Source organism: Musa acuminata, chromosome BXJ2-1 (assembly GCF_036884655.1).
Source record: "Musa acuminata AAA Group cultivar baxijiao chromosome BXJ2-1, Cavendish_Baxijiao_AAA, whole genome shotgun sequence".
Lineage (NCBI taxonomy): Eukaryota > Viridiplantae > Streptophyta > Magnoliopsida > Zingiberales > Musaceae > Musa > Musa acuminata.
Window position 1 is genome coordinate 24,137,058 of NC_088338.1, and position 13,747 is coordinate 24,150,804.

General features: G+C 50.0%; 11 non-coding genes and 6 pseudogenes across 11 annotated transcripts; all 17 read left to right on the plus strand.

Moving 5' to 3' along the window:
- Window positions 1–37: 37 nt before the first annotated feature.
- LOC135599863 (5S ribosomal RNA) lies at window positions 38–156 on the plus strand. Its single transcript, XR_010482204.1, has one exon. It is a non-coding gene; the product is annotated as a 5S ribosomal RNA (ribosomal RNA).
- Window positions 157–506: 350 nt separating this feature from the next.
- LOC135600539 (5S ribosomal RNA) lies at window positions 507–625 on the plus strand. Its single transcript, XR_010482859.1, has one exon. It is a non-coding gene; the product is annotated as a 5S ribosomal RNA (ribosomal RNA).
- Window positions 626–975: 350 nt separating this feature from the next.
- LOC135602991 (5S ribosomal RNA) lies at window positions 976–1,094 on the plus strand (annotated as a pseudogene).
- A 350-nt stretch (window positions 1,095–1,444) lies between these two features.
- LOC135601159 (5S ribosomal RNA) lies at window positions 1,445–1,563 on the plus strand. The gene has a single exon (XR_010483461.1). It is a non-coding gene; the product is annotated as a 5S ribosomal RNA (ribosomal RNA).
- Window positions 1,564–1,913: 350 nt separating this feature from the next.
- LOC135601027 (5S ribosomal RNA) lies at window positions 1,914–2,032 on the plus strand. The gene has a single exon (XR_010483333.1). It is a non-coding gene; the product is annotated as a 5S ribosomal RNA (ribosomal RNA).
- A 350-nt stretch (window positions 2,033–2,382) lies between these two features.
- On the plus strand, window positions 2,383–2,501 carry LOC135602398 (5S ribosomal RNA; annotated as a pseudogene).
- Window positions 2,502–2,851: 350 nt separating this feature from the next.
- On the plus strand, window positions 2,852–2,970 carry LOC135602925 (5S ribosomal RNA; annotated as a pseudogene).
- Window positions 2,971–3,320: 350 nt separating this feature from the next.
- On the plus strand, window positions 3,321–3,439 carry LOC135599666 (5S ribosomal RNA). The gene has a single exon (XR_010482012.1). It is a non-coding gene; the product is annotated as a 5S ribosomal RNA (ribosomal RNA).
- Window positions 3,440–3,789: 350 nt separating this feature from the next.
- Window positions 3,790–3,908, plus strand: LOC135603583 (5S ribosomal RNA; annotated as a pseudogene).
- Window positions 3,909–4,258: 350 nt separating this feature from the next.
- Window positions 4,259–4,377, plus strand: LOC135602016 (5S ribosomal RNA). The gene has a single exon (XR_010483943.1). It is a non-coding gene; the product is annotated as a 5S ribosomal RNA (ribosomal RNA).
- Window positions 4,378–4,727: 350 nt separating this feature from the next.
- On the plus strand, window positions 4,728–4,846 carry LOC135602129 (5S ribosomal RNA). Its single transcript, XR_010483954.1, has one exon. It is a non-coding gene; the product is annotated as a 5S ribosomal RNA (ribosomal RNA).
- A 349-nt stretch (window positions 4,847–5,195) lies between these two features.
- LOC135599683 (5S ribosomal RNA) lies at window positions 5,196–5,314 on the plus strand. The gene has a single exon (XR_010482029.1). It is a non-coding gene; the product is annotated as a 5S ribosomal RNA (ribosomal RNA).
- Window positions 5,315–5,663: 349 nt separating this feature from the next.
- On the plus strand, window positions 5,664–5,782 carry LOC135600666 (5S ribosomal RNA). The gene has a single exon (XR_010482983.1). It is a non-coding gene; the product is annotated as a 5S ribosomal RNA (ribosomal RNA).
- A 350-nt stretch (window positions 5,783–6,132) lies between these two features.
- LOC135602242 (5S ribosomal RNA) lies at window positions 6,133–6,251 on the plus strand. Its single transcript, XR_010483965.1, has one exon. It is a non-coding gene; the product is annotated as a 5S ribosomal RNA (ribosomal RNA).
- Window positions 6,252–6,600: 349 nt separating this feature from the next.
- Window positions 6,601–6,719, plus strand: LOC135602689 (5S ribosomal RNA). The gene has a single exon (XR_010484008.1). It is a non-coding gene; the product is annotated as a 5S ribosomal RNA (ribosomal RNA).
- Window positions 6,720–7,068: 349 nt separating this feature from the next.
- Window positions 7,069–7,187, plus strand: LOC135604427 (5S ribosomal RNA; annotated as a pseudogene).
- A 6,255-nt stretch (window positions 7,188–13,442) lies between these two features.
- On the plus strand, window positions 13,443–13,561 carry LOC135599268 (5S ribosomal RNA; annotated as a pseudogene).
- The last annotated feature ends 186 nt before the right edge of the window (window positions 13,562–13,747 follow it).

Here is a 13,747-nt window from a genome sequence, read left to right on the forward strand (position 1 = left end):
CGACGTGCACATAGGCGAGGGACGAAGCACGCGAAACGGGTGCGATAATGCCAGCACTAAAGCACCGGATCCCATCAGAACTCCGAAGTTAAGCGTGCTTTGGAGAGAGTAGTACTAAGATGGGTGACCCCCTGGGAAGTCCTCGTGTTTCACTCCTTTTTGCGTCCCGAGATACGAAACATCTCCTATAAACCTCCGAGATGATTGTTTTGGGGCTCAGAATTTGTCGTGACCGCTACGCAGTTAGTATCGTGGGGCTCGGAGAGAGCTTTCCGTTTTGGGGTCGCAATAGCGATTCCGATATCGTTCTAGAAACTGCCGATGGTTTCGACGCACGATTGCCGTGACCGATACGTAGTCGTTGGGCTTGGGCTCAGAGAGAGCTTGCAATAGGGATTTCGTGAACGTTCAAGAAAGCGCCGACGGTTTCGTGACGGGCAAGAGGCTCCGGACATTGATGCGACGGCCGCGACGTGCAAATAGGCGAGGGACGAAGCACGCGAAACGGGTGCGATAATGCCAGCACTAAAGCAACGGATCCCATCAGCAATCCGAAGTTAAGCGTGCTTTGGTGAGAGTAGTACTAGGATGGGTGACCCCCTGGGAAGTCCTCGTGTTGCACTCCTTTTTGCGTCCCGAGATACGAAACATCTCCCGTAGACCCCCGAGACGATTGTTTTGGGGCTCGGAATTTGCCGTGACCGCTACGCTGTCAGTATCGTGGGGCTCGGAGAGAGCTTACCGGATTGGGGTCGCAATAGCGATTCCGAGATCGTTCTAGAAAGTGCCGATGGTTTCGACGCGCGCTTGCCGTGATCGATACGCAGTCGTTGGGCTAGGGCTCGGAGAGAGCTTGCAATAGGGATTTCATGAACGTTCGAGAAAGCGCCGACGGTTTCATGACAGGCAAGAGGCTCCGGACGTTGATGCGCCGGCCACGACGTGCACATAGGCGAAGGACGAAGCACGCGAAACGGGTGCGATAATGCTAGAACTAGAGCACTGGATCCCATCAGAACTCCGAAGTTAAGCGTGCTTTAGAGAGAGTAGTACTAGGATTGGTGACCCCCTGGGAAGTCCTCGTGTTGCACTCCTTTTTGCGTCCTGAGATACGAAACATCTCCTGTAGACCTCCGAGACGATTGTTTTGGGGCTCGGAATTTACCGTGACCGCTACACAGTCAGTATCGTGGGGCTCGGAGAGAGCTTTCCCGATTGGGGTCGCAATAGCGATTCCGAGATCGTTCTAGAAAGTGCCGATGGTTTCGATTCGCGCTTGCCGTGATCGATACGCAGTCGTTGGGCTAGGGCTCGGAGAGAGCTTGCAATAGGGATTTCGTGAACGTTCGAGAAAGCGCCGACGGTTTCGTGACGGGCAAGAGGCTCCGGACGTTGATGCGCTGGCCGCGACGTGCACATAGGCGGGGGACGAAGCACGTGAAACGGGTGCGATAATGCCAGCACTAAAGCACCGGATCCCATCAGCACTTCGAAGTTAAGCGTACTTTGGAGAGAGTAGTACTAAGATGGGTGACCCCCTGGGAAGTCCTCGTGTTGCACTCCTTTTTGCGTCCCGAGATGCGAAACATCTCCCATAGACCTCCGAGACGATTGTTTTGGGGCTCGGAATTCGCCGTGACCGCTACGCAGTCAGTATCGTGGGGCTCGGAGAGAGCTTTCCGGATTGGGGTCGCAATAGCGATTCCGAGATCGTTCTAGAAAGTGCCGATGGTTTCGACGCGCGCTTGCCGTGACCGATACGCAGTCGTTGGGATATGGCTCGGAGAGAGCTTGAAATAAGGATTTCGTGAGCGTTCGAGAAAGCGCCGACGGTTTCGTGACGGGCAAGAGGCTCCGGACGTTGATGCGCTTGCCGCGACGTGCACATGGGCGAGGGACGAAGCACGCGAAACGGGTGCGATAATGCCAGCACGAAAGCACCGGATCCCATCAGCAATCCAAAGTCAAGCGTGCTTTGGTGAGAGTAGTACTAGGATGGGTGACCCCCTTGGAAGTCCTCGTGTTGCACTCCTTTTTGCATCCCGAGATACGAAATATCTCACGTAGACCTCCGAGACGATTGTTTTGGGGCTCGGAATATACCGTGACTGCTACGCTGTTAGTATCGTGGGGCTCGGAGAGAGCTTTCCGGATTGGGGTGGCAATAGCGATAACGAGATCGTTCTAGAAAGTGCCGATGGTTTCGACGTGCGCTTGCCGTGACCGATACGCAGTCGTTGGGCTAGGGCTCGGAGAGAGCTTGCAATAGGGATTTCGTGAATGTTCGAGAAAGCGCCGACGGTTTCGTGACGGGCAAGAGGCTCCGGACGTTGATGCGGCGGCCGCGACGTGCACATAGGCGAAGGACGAAGCACGCGAAACGGGTGCGATAATGCTAGAACTAAAGCACTGGATCCCATCAGAACTCCGAAGTTAAGCGTGCTTTAGAGAGAGTAGTACTAGGATTGGTGACCCCCTGGGAAGTCCTCGTGTTGCACTCCTTTTTGCATCCCGAGATACGAAACATCTCCCGTAGACCTCCGAGACGATTGTTTTGGGGCTCGAAATTTTCCGTGACCGCTACGCAATCAGTATCGTGGGGCTCGGAGAGAGCTTTCCGGATTGGGGTCGCAATAGCGATTCCGAGACCGTTCTAGATTGTGCCGATGGTTTCGACGCGCGCTTGCCGTGACCGATACGCAGTCGTTGGGCTAGGGCTCGGAGAGAGCTTGCAATAGGGATTTCGTGAACGTTCGAGAAAGCGCCGACGGTTTCGTGATGGGCAAGAGGCTCCGGACGTTAATGCGCTGGCCGCGACGTGCACATAGGCGAGGGACGAAGCACGCGAAACGGGTGCGATAATACCAGCACTAAAGCACCGGATCGCATCAGCACTTCGAAGTTAAGTGTACTTTGGAGAGAGTAGTACTAGGATGGGTGACCCCCTGGGAAGTCCTCGTGTTGCTTTCCTTTTTGCGTCCCGAGATACGAAACATCTCCCGTAGACCCCCGAGACGATTGTTTTGGGGCTCGGAATTTGCCGTGACCACTACGTAGTCAGTATCGTGGGGCTCGGAGAGAGCTTTCCGGATTGGGGTCGCAATAGCGATTCCGAGATCGTTCTAGAAAGTGCCGATGGTTTCGACGCGCGCTTGCCGTGACCGATACACAGTCGTTGGGCTAGGGCTCGGAGAGAGTTTGCAATAGGGATTTCGTGAACGTTCGAGAAAGCGCCGACGGTTTCGTGACGGGCACGAGGATCCGGACATTGATGCGCCGGCCGCGACGTGCACATAGGCGAGGGACAAAGCACGCGAAACGGGTGCGATAATGCCAGCACTAAAGCACCGGATCCCATCAGCAATCCGAAGTTAAGCGTGCTTTGGTGAGAGTAGTACTAGGATGGGTGACCCCCTGGGAAGTCCTCGTGTTGCACTCCTTTTTGCGTCCCGAGATACGAAATATCTCACGTATACCTCCGAGACGATTGTTTTGGGGCTCGGAATTTACCGTGACTGCTACGCAGTTAGTATCGTGGGGCTCGGAGAGAGCTTTCCGGATTGGGGTGGCAATAGCGATTCCGAGATCGTTCTAGAAAGTGCCGATGGTTTCGACGCACGCTTGCCGTGACAGATACGCAGTCGTTGGTCTCGGGCTCGGAGAGAGCTTGCAATAGGGATTTCGTGAACGTTCGAGAAAGCGCCAACGGTTTCGTGACGGGCAAGAGGCTCCGGACGTTGATGCGCCGGCCGCGACGTGCATATAGGAGAAGGATGAAGCACGCGAAACGGGTGCGAAAATGCTAGAACTAAAGCACTGGATCCCATCAGAACTCCGAAGTTAAGCGTGCTTTCGAGAGAGTAGTACTAGGATTGGTGACCCCCTGGGAAGTCCTCGTGTTGCACTCCTTTTTACGTCCCGAGATACGAAACATCTCCCGTAGACCTCCGAGACGATTGTTTCGGGGCTCGGAATTTGCCGTGACCGCTACGCAGTCAGTATCGTGGGGCTCGGAGAGAGCTTTCCGGATTCGGCTCGCAATAGCGATTCCGATATCATTCTAGAAAGTGCCGATGGTTTGGACGCGCGCTTGCCGTGACCGATACGCAGTCGTTGGGCTAGGGCTCGGAGAGAGCTTGCAATAGGGATTTCGTGAACGTTCGAGAAAGCGCCGACGGTTTCGTGATGGGCAAGCGGCTCCGGACATTGATGCGCCGGCCGCGACGTGCACCTAGGCGAGGGACAAAGCACGCGAAATGGGTGCGATAATGCCAGCACTAAAGCACCGGATCCCATCAGCACTCCGAAGTTAAGCGTGCTTTGGCGAGAGTAGTACTAGGATGGGTGACCCCCTGGGAAGTCCTCGTGTTGCACTCCTTTTTGCGTCCCGAGATACGAAACATCTTCCGTTGACCCCCGAGACGATTGTTTTGGGGCTCGGAATTTGCCGTGACCGCTACGCAGTCAGTATCGTGGGGCTCGGAGAGAGCTTTCCGGATTCGGCTCGCAATAGCGATTCCGATATCATTCTAGAAAGTGCCGATGGTTTGGACGCGCGCTTGCCGTGACCGATACGCAGTCGTTGGGCTAAGGCTCGGAGAGAGCTTGCAATAGGGATTTCGTGAACGTTCGAGAAAGCGCCGACGGTTTCGTGATGGGCAAGCGACTCCGGACATTGATGCGCCGGCCGCGATGTGCACCTAGGCGAGGGACGAAGCACGCGAAATGGGTGCGATAATGCCAGCACTAAAGCACCGGATCCCATCAGCACTCCGAAGTTAAGCGTGCTTTGGCGAGAGTAGTACTAGGATGGGTGACCCCCTGGGAAGTCCTCGTGTTGCACTCCTTTTGCGTCCCGAGATACGAAACATCTCCGGTAGACCTCCGAGATGATTGTTTTGGGGCTCGGAATTTACCGTGACTGCTACGCAGTTAGTATCGTGGGGCTCGGAGAGGGCTTTCCGGATTGGGGTAGCAATAGCGATTCCGAGATCATTCTAGAAAGTGCCGATTGTTTCGACGCGCGCTTGCCGTGACCGATACGCAGTCGTTGGGCTAGGGCTCGGAGAGAGCATGCAATAGGGATTTCGTGAACGTTCGAGAAAGCGCCGATGGTTTCGTGACGGGCAAGAGGGTCCGAACGTTGATGCGTCGGCCGCGACGTGCACATAGGCGAAGGACGAAGCACGCGAAACTGGTGCGATAATGCTAGAACTAAAGCACCGGATCCCATCAGCACTCCGAAGTTAAGCGTGCTTTGGCGAGAGTAGTACTAGGATGGGTAACCCCCTGGGAAGTCCTCGTGTTGCACTCCTTTTGCGTCCCGAGATACGAAACATCTCCCGTAGACCTCCGAGATGATTGTTTTGGGGCTCGGAATTTACCGTGACTGCTACGTAGTTAGTATCGTGGGGCTCGGAGAGAGCTTTCCGGATTGGGGTCGCAATAGCGATTCCGAGATCGTTCTAGAAAGTGCCGATGGTTTCGACGCGCGCTTGCCGTGACCGATACGCTGTCGTTGGGCTAGGGCTCGGAGAGAGCTTGAAATAGGGATTTCGTGAACGTTCGAGAAAGCGCCGACGATTTTGTGATGGGCAAGAGGCTCCGGACGTTGATGCGCTGGCCGTGACGTGCACATAGGCGAGGGACGAAGCACGCGGAACGGGTGCGATAATGCCAGCACTAAAGCACCGGACCCCATCAGAACTTCGAAGTTAAGCGTACTTAGGAGAGAGTAGTACTAGGATGGGTGACCCCCTGGGAAGTCCTCGTGTTGCACTCCTTTTTGCGTCCCGAGATACGAAACATCTCCCGTAGACCCCCGAGACGATTGTTTTGGGGCTCGGAATTTGCCGTGACCGCTATGCAGTCAGTATCGTGGGGCTCGGAGAGAGCTTTCCGGATTGGGGTCGCAATAGCGATTCCGATATCATTCTAGAAAGTGCCGATGGTTTGGACGCGCGCTTGCCGTGACCGATACGCAGTCGTTGGGCTAGGGCTCGGAGAAAGCTTGCAATAGGGATTTCGTGAACGTTCGAGAAAGCGCCGACGGTTTCGTGATGGGCAAGAGGCTCCGGACATTGATGCGTCGGCCGCGACGTGCACCTAGGCGAGGGACGAAGCACGCGAAACGGGTGCGATAATGCCAGCACTAAAGCACCGGATCCCATCAGCACTCCGAAGTTAAGCGTGCTTTGGCGAGAGTAGTACTAGGATGGGTGACCCCCTGGGAAGTCCTCGTGTTGCACTCCTTTTGCGTCCCGGGATACGAAACATCTCCGGTAGACCTCCGAGATGATTGTTTTGGGGCTCGGAATTTACCGTGACTGCTACGCAATTAGTATCGTGGGGCTCGGAGAGAGCTTTACGGATTGGGGTGGCAATAGCGATTCCGAGATCGTTCTAAAAAGTGCCGATTGTTTCGACGCGCGCTTGCCGTGACCGATACGCAGTCGTTGGGCTAGGGCTCGGAGAGAGCATGCAATAGGGATTTCGTGAACGTTCGAGAAAGCGCCGATGGTTTCGTGACGGGCAAGAGGCTCCGAACGTTGATGCGCCGCCCGCGACGTGCACATAGGCGAAGGACGAAGCACGCGAAACTGGTGCGATAATGCTAGAACTAAAGCACCGGATCCCATCAGCACTCCGAAGTTAAGCGTGCTTTGGCGAGAGTAGTACTAGGATGGGTGACCCCCTGGGAAGTCCTCGTGTTGCACTCCTTTTGCGTCCCGAGATACGAAACATCTCCCGTAGACCTCCGAGATGATTGTTTTGGGGCTCGGAATTTACCGTGACTGCTACGCAGTTAGTATCGTGGGGCTCGAAGAGAGCTTTCCGGATTGGGGTGGCAATAGCGATTCCGAGATCGTTCTAGAAAGTGCCGATGGTTTCGACACGCGCTTGCCGTGACCGATACGCAGTCGTTGGGCTAGGGCTCGCAGAGAGCATGCAATAGGGATTTCGTGAACGTTCGAGAAAGCGCCGACGATTTCGTGATGGGCAAGAGGCTCCGAACGTTGATGCGCCGGCCGCGACGTGCACATAGGCGACGGACGAAGCACGCGAAACTGGTGCGATAATGCTAGAACTAAAGCACCGGATCTCATCAGAACTCTGAAGTTAAGCGTGCTTTCGAGAGAGTAGTACTAGGATTGGTGACCCCCTGGAAAGTCCTCGTGTTGCACTCCTTTTTGCGTCCCGAGATACCAAACATCTCCCGTAGACCTCCGAGACGATTGTTTTGGGGCTCATAATTTGCCGTGACCGCTACGCAGTCAGTATCGTGGGGCTCGGAGAGAGCTTTCCGGATTGGGGTCGCAATAGCGATTCCGATATCGTTCTAGAAAGTGCCGATGGTTTCGACGCGCGCTTGCCGTGACCGATACGCAGTCGTTGGGCTAGGGCTCGGAGAGGGCTTGCAATAGGGATTTCGTGAACGTTCGAGAAAGTGCCGACGGTTTCGTGACGGGCAAGAGGCTCCGGACATTGATGCGCCGGCCGCGACGTGCACATAGGCGAGGGACGAAGCACGCGAAACGGGTGCGATAATGCCAGCACTAAAGCACCGGATCCCATCAGCAATCCGAAGTTAAGCGTGCTTTGGCGAGAGTAGTACTAGGATGGGTGTGATAGAACCCTTGTAGATTCTAAACTTGGGGTTGATCTCTTTAGGGGATCGGCCTCCTTGGAACTCTATAGGGGTTCCTCCCTCCAAGTTGCTGCTCAAAGGCTGCAGAAAAGATTCATCTATTGCTTGAGAAAAGAGGAGGAATACATGGCTATTTATAGGGCTTCTAAACCCTAACTCCTAATAGGACTCCTACTTAAGACTCTTACTTCTAACCAACTCCTAATAGGACTCCTACTCAAGACTCCTATTCCCTTACAACTCCTAATTCTTCTCTAAGAAAAAACCTCCTACATGAATGTCCCTCTCAATTAGGACTCTCCTAGCTAGAGTCCTAACAGAATGTCCCTCTCAATTAGGACTCTCCTAGCTAAAGTCCTAACAGTTTTACATGAATGTCCCTCTCAATTAGGACTCTCTTAGCTAGAGTCCTAATATTTTTACATAAATGTCCCTCTCAATTAGGACTCTCCAAGCTAGAGTCCTAACAGACCCGCCCTCTTCAAATCAGCCTTGTCCTCGAGGCTGATGATTCATGAATTCTGGGAATTTGATCTTCAAGTCGTCATAGTTCTCCCAAGTGGCATCTTCTTTTGGTAGGTTCGCCCACTGTATTAGCACTTCATTAGTGGGTCGTCGTCGTCGAGTCACGATCCGTCGATCAATAATGGCACTTGGCTGGGTCTGGAGTTCTCTTTGGGTAGTCATATTTGGTGGGTGGCTTTGGGCTGTCTCCAAGCACCTGTTTAAAACTTCCGGTTGGCTGTTGGTTTGTAGGTGATATGTCGTACTCCTTTTCAAATTAGTACCCTTATAGTGTAATTCTTTTGAGTCCCAATTGTAATGAGCCATGGGGCTTGGTGCTTCCTCCAATTTTTTTATAATCTTACTAGTATCTGAATCTTCTTGCCATTCCATCTTAATATCCTGAAGGAAGTCGCTGGTCGGAAGTGAAACGGTCGAAACTTCAACTTGCTCGGGTAGCTGCGAAAGCGCATCTGCAAGAACATTCTCTTTCCCCTTTTTGTAAGTTATTTCAAAATCAAATCCAAGAAGTTTTGTTACCCATTTTTGCTGCTCGGGGGAAGATATCTTCTGTTCCAAGAGATATTTTAGGCTTTTATGGTCGGTCTTGATTTGAAAGTATCGCCTGATCAAGTACAATCTCCACCTCGTTGCTGCACGCACAATGGCGAGCATCTCCTTATCATATGTTGACATATTTTGATCGGAGGGAGATAATGCCTTGCTAGTGTATGCGAGTGGTCGACCATCTTGCATGAGAATGACTCCAATTCTGACTCCAGATGTGTCGGCCTCAATAATGAAGGGTCGGTTGAAATCTGGTAGTGTTAGCACCGGCGTCGTCGTCATGGCTGCCTTAAGTTTGTCGAAGGCAGCGGAGGCTCTGTCCAACCATTGGAAGACATTTTTTTCTAGTAAGGAAGTAAGTGGTGCACTGATCTTTCCATAGTTTTTCACGAACTTGCGGTAGTAGCCTGTTAAACCCAGAAAGCCATGTAGCAATTTTATGTTTCTCGAGGTCGGCCAGTTTTGCATTGCTCTAATTTTGAAGGGGTCCACTGCCACACCTTCCTCTGATATGATATGCCCAAGATATTCCACCTTTTGTTGAAGAAAGCAAAAATTTGTGGTTGTTGTGTGTTCAAAAGGTGGTTTTCCGTATGTCTTCTTCGTATGCTCGTATTTGATGATACCCGGATCAAAGGTCAAGCTTTGTAAAGATTTGTGCTCCCTTTCATCTAGCAATTCATCTACTATTTGAATAAAGTATTTGTCCTTGATGATTATGCCATTGAGAGCTCGGTAATCAACACATATTCGCCTTGTTCCGTCCTTCTTGCATACAAGTTGCACCGGCGAAGAGTAGAGGTTGCAACTTGGCCGAATAACTCCTGTTTCGAGCATCTCTTTTATAATCCTTTCTATTTCATCCTTCTGGAGATGTGGATACTGATATGGCTGAGCATTTGCTGAAGATTTTCCTGGAAGAATCATTATACAATGATCATGCCGACAGGTAAGAGGTAGGTTGCGCGGTTCGTCAAATATATTTGAAAATTCAGCAAGCAAAGGAAGTAGATTTGGATCTTCAAATTCTGTTAGCTCTCCCTTAGTTTGCTGCTCAAGTTGTACCAAAAAGCCGCTGCATGCTTTATGCAAAACATTCTCCATTTGTTGTGTGCAAATCGTTGTTATGTCGCCCCCACGTTTCCCGTGCAATGTCACCTGTTTCTCCTTACTGTAAAATTTCATAATTAGTTTCATAAAATTCCAGGAAATATCACCTAATGTCGTCAACCATTTAATTCTGAGCATGGCCTCATGATTGTTAAGAGGGAGAAGAAAGAAATCTGCAATTATCTCTTGGTCCTGCAGCAATAGTTTCTCCTGCAAGCGCCTATGATCACAATTCAAAATCCGTCCGTCGGCGACCTTAACATCAAACTTGCAGTGATTCTCGATAGGTAATGATATCCGAACAGCAAGCTTACTATTTAGGAAGTTAGTAGTACTGCCCGTGTCGATGAGAACAGTGATTGGTTGTTGTTTGAGAAGGCCTCCAATTTTCATCGTTTGCGGGTTTGAGTAGCTAGCTAGTGTATGTACCGTAACTTCGGTCGGTTGTGGCTCTTCTTCTGCATCTTCTTCTTCATATTCAAAGCTCTCTTTTGGATGTTCAATGACCTCTTCTTCTATCGGTTCAATCATAAGAAGTCCTCCTTTACTGCAGCGATGCTCACGGCTCCACGGCTCGTCACAATGCCAACATAACCCCTTCGCATATCGCTCCCGAAGCTCTTCTCCTGTTAACCTCTTTGGTGCAGGGACTTGGTCGACAGTAGGGGGGGCTGAGGGCTTCAATATTACTGGTTGAGGAGTGACCCTAGTCCTCCGAGCTTCATGGTTCAATTGCTCCTCTTGATGTCGTGCGAAAGAGATGGCTGCCATAAGCGTATACGGTTGTCGCGCTTTAACTTCTCCTCGGATCTCCGGCTTCAAGCCCTCAATGAAGGTCCTCAATAGCTGTTTTTGAGACCAATCATGATTTTGATTAGATAACCTTTCAAACCTGGTTTGGTACTCCTGAATGGTGGAGGTTTGTCGGATCTTTGCTAGTTGTTTGTCAATATTCTCGTAATCGGTTGGTCTGAAGCGAATCAGCAGTTCTTCTTTGAATTGTCGCCATGAAAGGACTCCATAAGTATGTTCAAACCAGTCAAACCATTGAATAGCATCCCCTTCAAGATGTATAGCTGCAATTTTCACCATAGATACATCCGCGGTTTTGTGGTACCGAAAATATCGCTCCGCATGCGAAATCCAACCAATCGGGTCTCCTTCTTCCCATCTAGGGAAGTCCACTCTCATGCATGGATAGTTGGGGTTGGTCATAGAGCTTCCCCTCTCTTGGAAGTCATCTCTTCGGGCTTGGTGTGATTGGGCAAAGCTCTCTCCTTGATATGATTTCTTCGGGCTTAGTGGTCGGCCCAATATGAGTTCGGTAAAGAGCGTCCGAATCTTATCCTCCATTCGCGCCTCCAAGGCTTCGAATTTAGCATTGATTGCCTCCTTAGATGCCATAGTATATGGCCCCAAATCAATGATGTTAAGATCTCTCTTTTGCTGTTGGGTTAAAGGCATGTATAGGTTGAGAGAAGTGATGGTCGAAAGTGTTGGTGGATTGGTGGATGTAGGCTATGGTTTAGGCTTGTTTTGTGGCTGTTTTGGGTGCAGTTTGAGGGTGTGGTTTGGTAGAGTTTTAGGGCTCTGGATGAAAGTTTTGGATCTGTGGTAGATGGTAGCAAAGGTTTGACAGAAATCCGTGGAAGTTGCAGCAAGTATGTGCTGTCTTGTAAGAGTAGAATTGTCGTCGAAGAAACAACGGTTTCTCGACGTAATTTCCACCAAAAACTTAAGAGAATTGAGGAGGGAATTGATAGCAAAATCACAGTTTATATGACAGCAAGGATATCTAATTTAATCAAGAAAATTTCGGCAGTATAACAGCAAAGAAATTGGTGCAAGTTGCAATTGCAGAATTATCGTCGAAAAATTTCAACGGGTTACGATGAAAATTTACGGCAACATAAAATCGTTTTTAGAGATGAATTTCTTAATAGATCAATCTTAGATGGAAGCCAAGATGATATATGAAGTCTATAAGAAATTTCATTCAAAAAAGATTGCAAATAGATGGGTTAAGGCAACGATATGCAGTTGAAATTTTCTGCAGCATAGATTTTCAAGTGTAGCAGATTGGACATAAAAGATCAGTAGTTTATATTGAGAATTTTTCGATGAAACCAAAGGGAAATCTACTGTTAGGAAGTGTCAAAGATGTCATAAAAATTTCGTAGAAAATTGGATAGAAAAAGCACAGTAGCAAGATCAAACAGATGGTGCTATGCGGCTTGAATTCTGCAATTCAAGTGCAGCAGATTGGACATAAAAGATCAGTAGTTTATATTGAGAATTTTTTGATGAAACCAAAGGGAAATCCACTGTTAAGAAGTGTCAAAGATGTCATAAAAATTTCGTAGAAATTTGGATAGAAAAAGAACTGTAGCAAGATCAAACAGATGGTGATATGCGGCTGGAATTCTGCAATATATCTTTCGTCGTAGAGATGAAAACTTTGTGACGAAAAGTTTATGCAGCAATATAGGAATGATTTTTTTTTTTTTTTTTGGATTTTCGAATAAGGATAACTAAATTGCAGCAGCAGTAAGGTAGGAAACCAGAACCTATTGCAATTCACGGGGAGATCAAAGGATGATCCGTGGTGGTGGAGATGATGGCGGAATTCGGTGACGATCTTTTAAGCAATTGTGGGAATTGCTTTGGATGGTTGTGGAGGGTTGATGGATGGCTGTGAAAGGGCAGCGAGACGCCAAGAACGCTGCTCTGATACCAGGTGATAGAACCCTTGTAGATTCTAAACTTGGGGTTGATCTCTTTAGGGGATCGGCCTCCTTGGAACTCTATAGGGGTTCCTCCCTCCAAGTTGCTGCTCAAAGGCTGCAGAAAAGATTCATCTATTGCTTGAGAAAAGAGGAGGAATACATGGCTATTTATAGGGCTTCTAAACCCTAACTCCTAATAGGACTCCTACTTAAGACTCTTACTTCTAACCAACTCCTAATAGGACTCCTACTCAAGACTCCTATTCCCTTACAACTCCTAATTCTTCTCTAAGAAAAAACCTCCTACATGAATGTCCCTCTCAATTAGGACTCTCCTAGCTAGAGTCCTAACAGAATGTCCCTCTCAATTAGGACTCTCCTAGCTAAAGTCCTAACAGTTTTACATGAATGTCCCTCTCAATTAGGACTCTCTTAGCTAGAGTCCTAATATTTTTACATAAATGTCCCTCTCAATTAGGACTCTCCAAGCTAGAGTCCTAACAGGGTGACCCCCTGGGAAGTCCTCGTGTTGCACTCCTTTTGCGTCCCGAGATACGAAATATCTCACGTAGACCTCCGAGACGATTGTTTTGGGGCTCGGAATTGACCGTGACTAATACGCAGTTAGTATCGTGGGGCTCGGAAAGAGCTTTCCGGATTGGGGTGGCAATAGCGATTGCGAGATCGTTCTAGAAAGTGCCGATGGTTTCGACGCGCGCTTGCCGTGACCGATACGTAGTCGTTGGGCTAGGGCTCGGAGAGAGCTTGCAATAGGGATTTCGTGAACGTTCGAGAAAGCGCCGACGGTTTCGTTACGGGCAAGAGACTCCGGACGTTGATGCACCGGCCGCGACCTGCACATAGGCGAAGTACGAAGCACGCGAAACGGGTGGGATAATGCTAGAACTAAAGCACCGGATCCCATCAGAACTCCGAAGTTAACCGTGCTTTCGACAGAGTAGTACTAGGATTGGTGACCCCCTGGAAAGTCCTCGTGTTGCACTCCTTTTTGCGTCCCAAGATACGAAACATCTCCCGTAGACCTCCGAGACGATTGTTTTGGGGCTCGGAATTTGCCGTGACCGCTATGCAGTCAGTATCGTGGGGCTCGGAGAGAGCTTTCCGGATTGGGGTCGCAATAGCAATTCCGAGATCGTTCTAGAAAGTGCCGATGGTTTCGACGCGCGCTGGC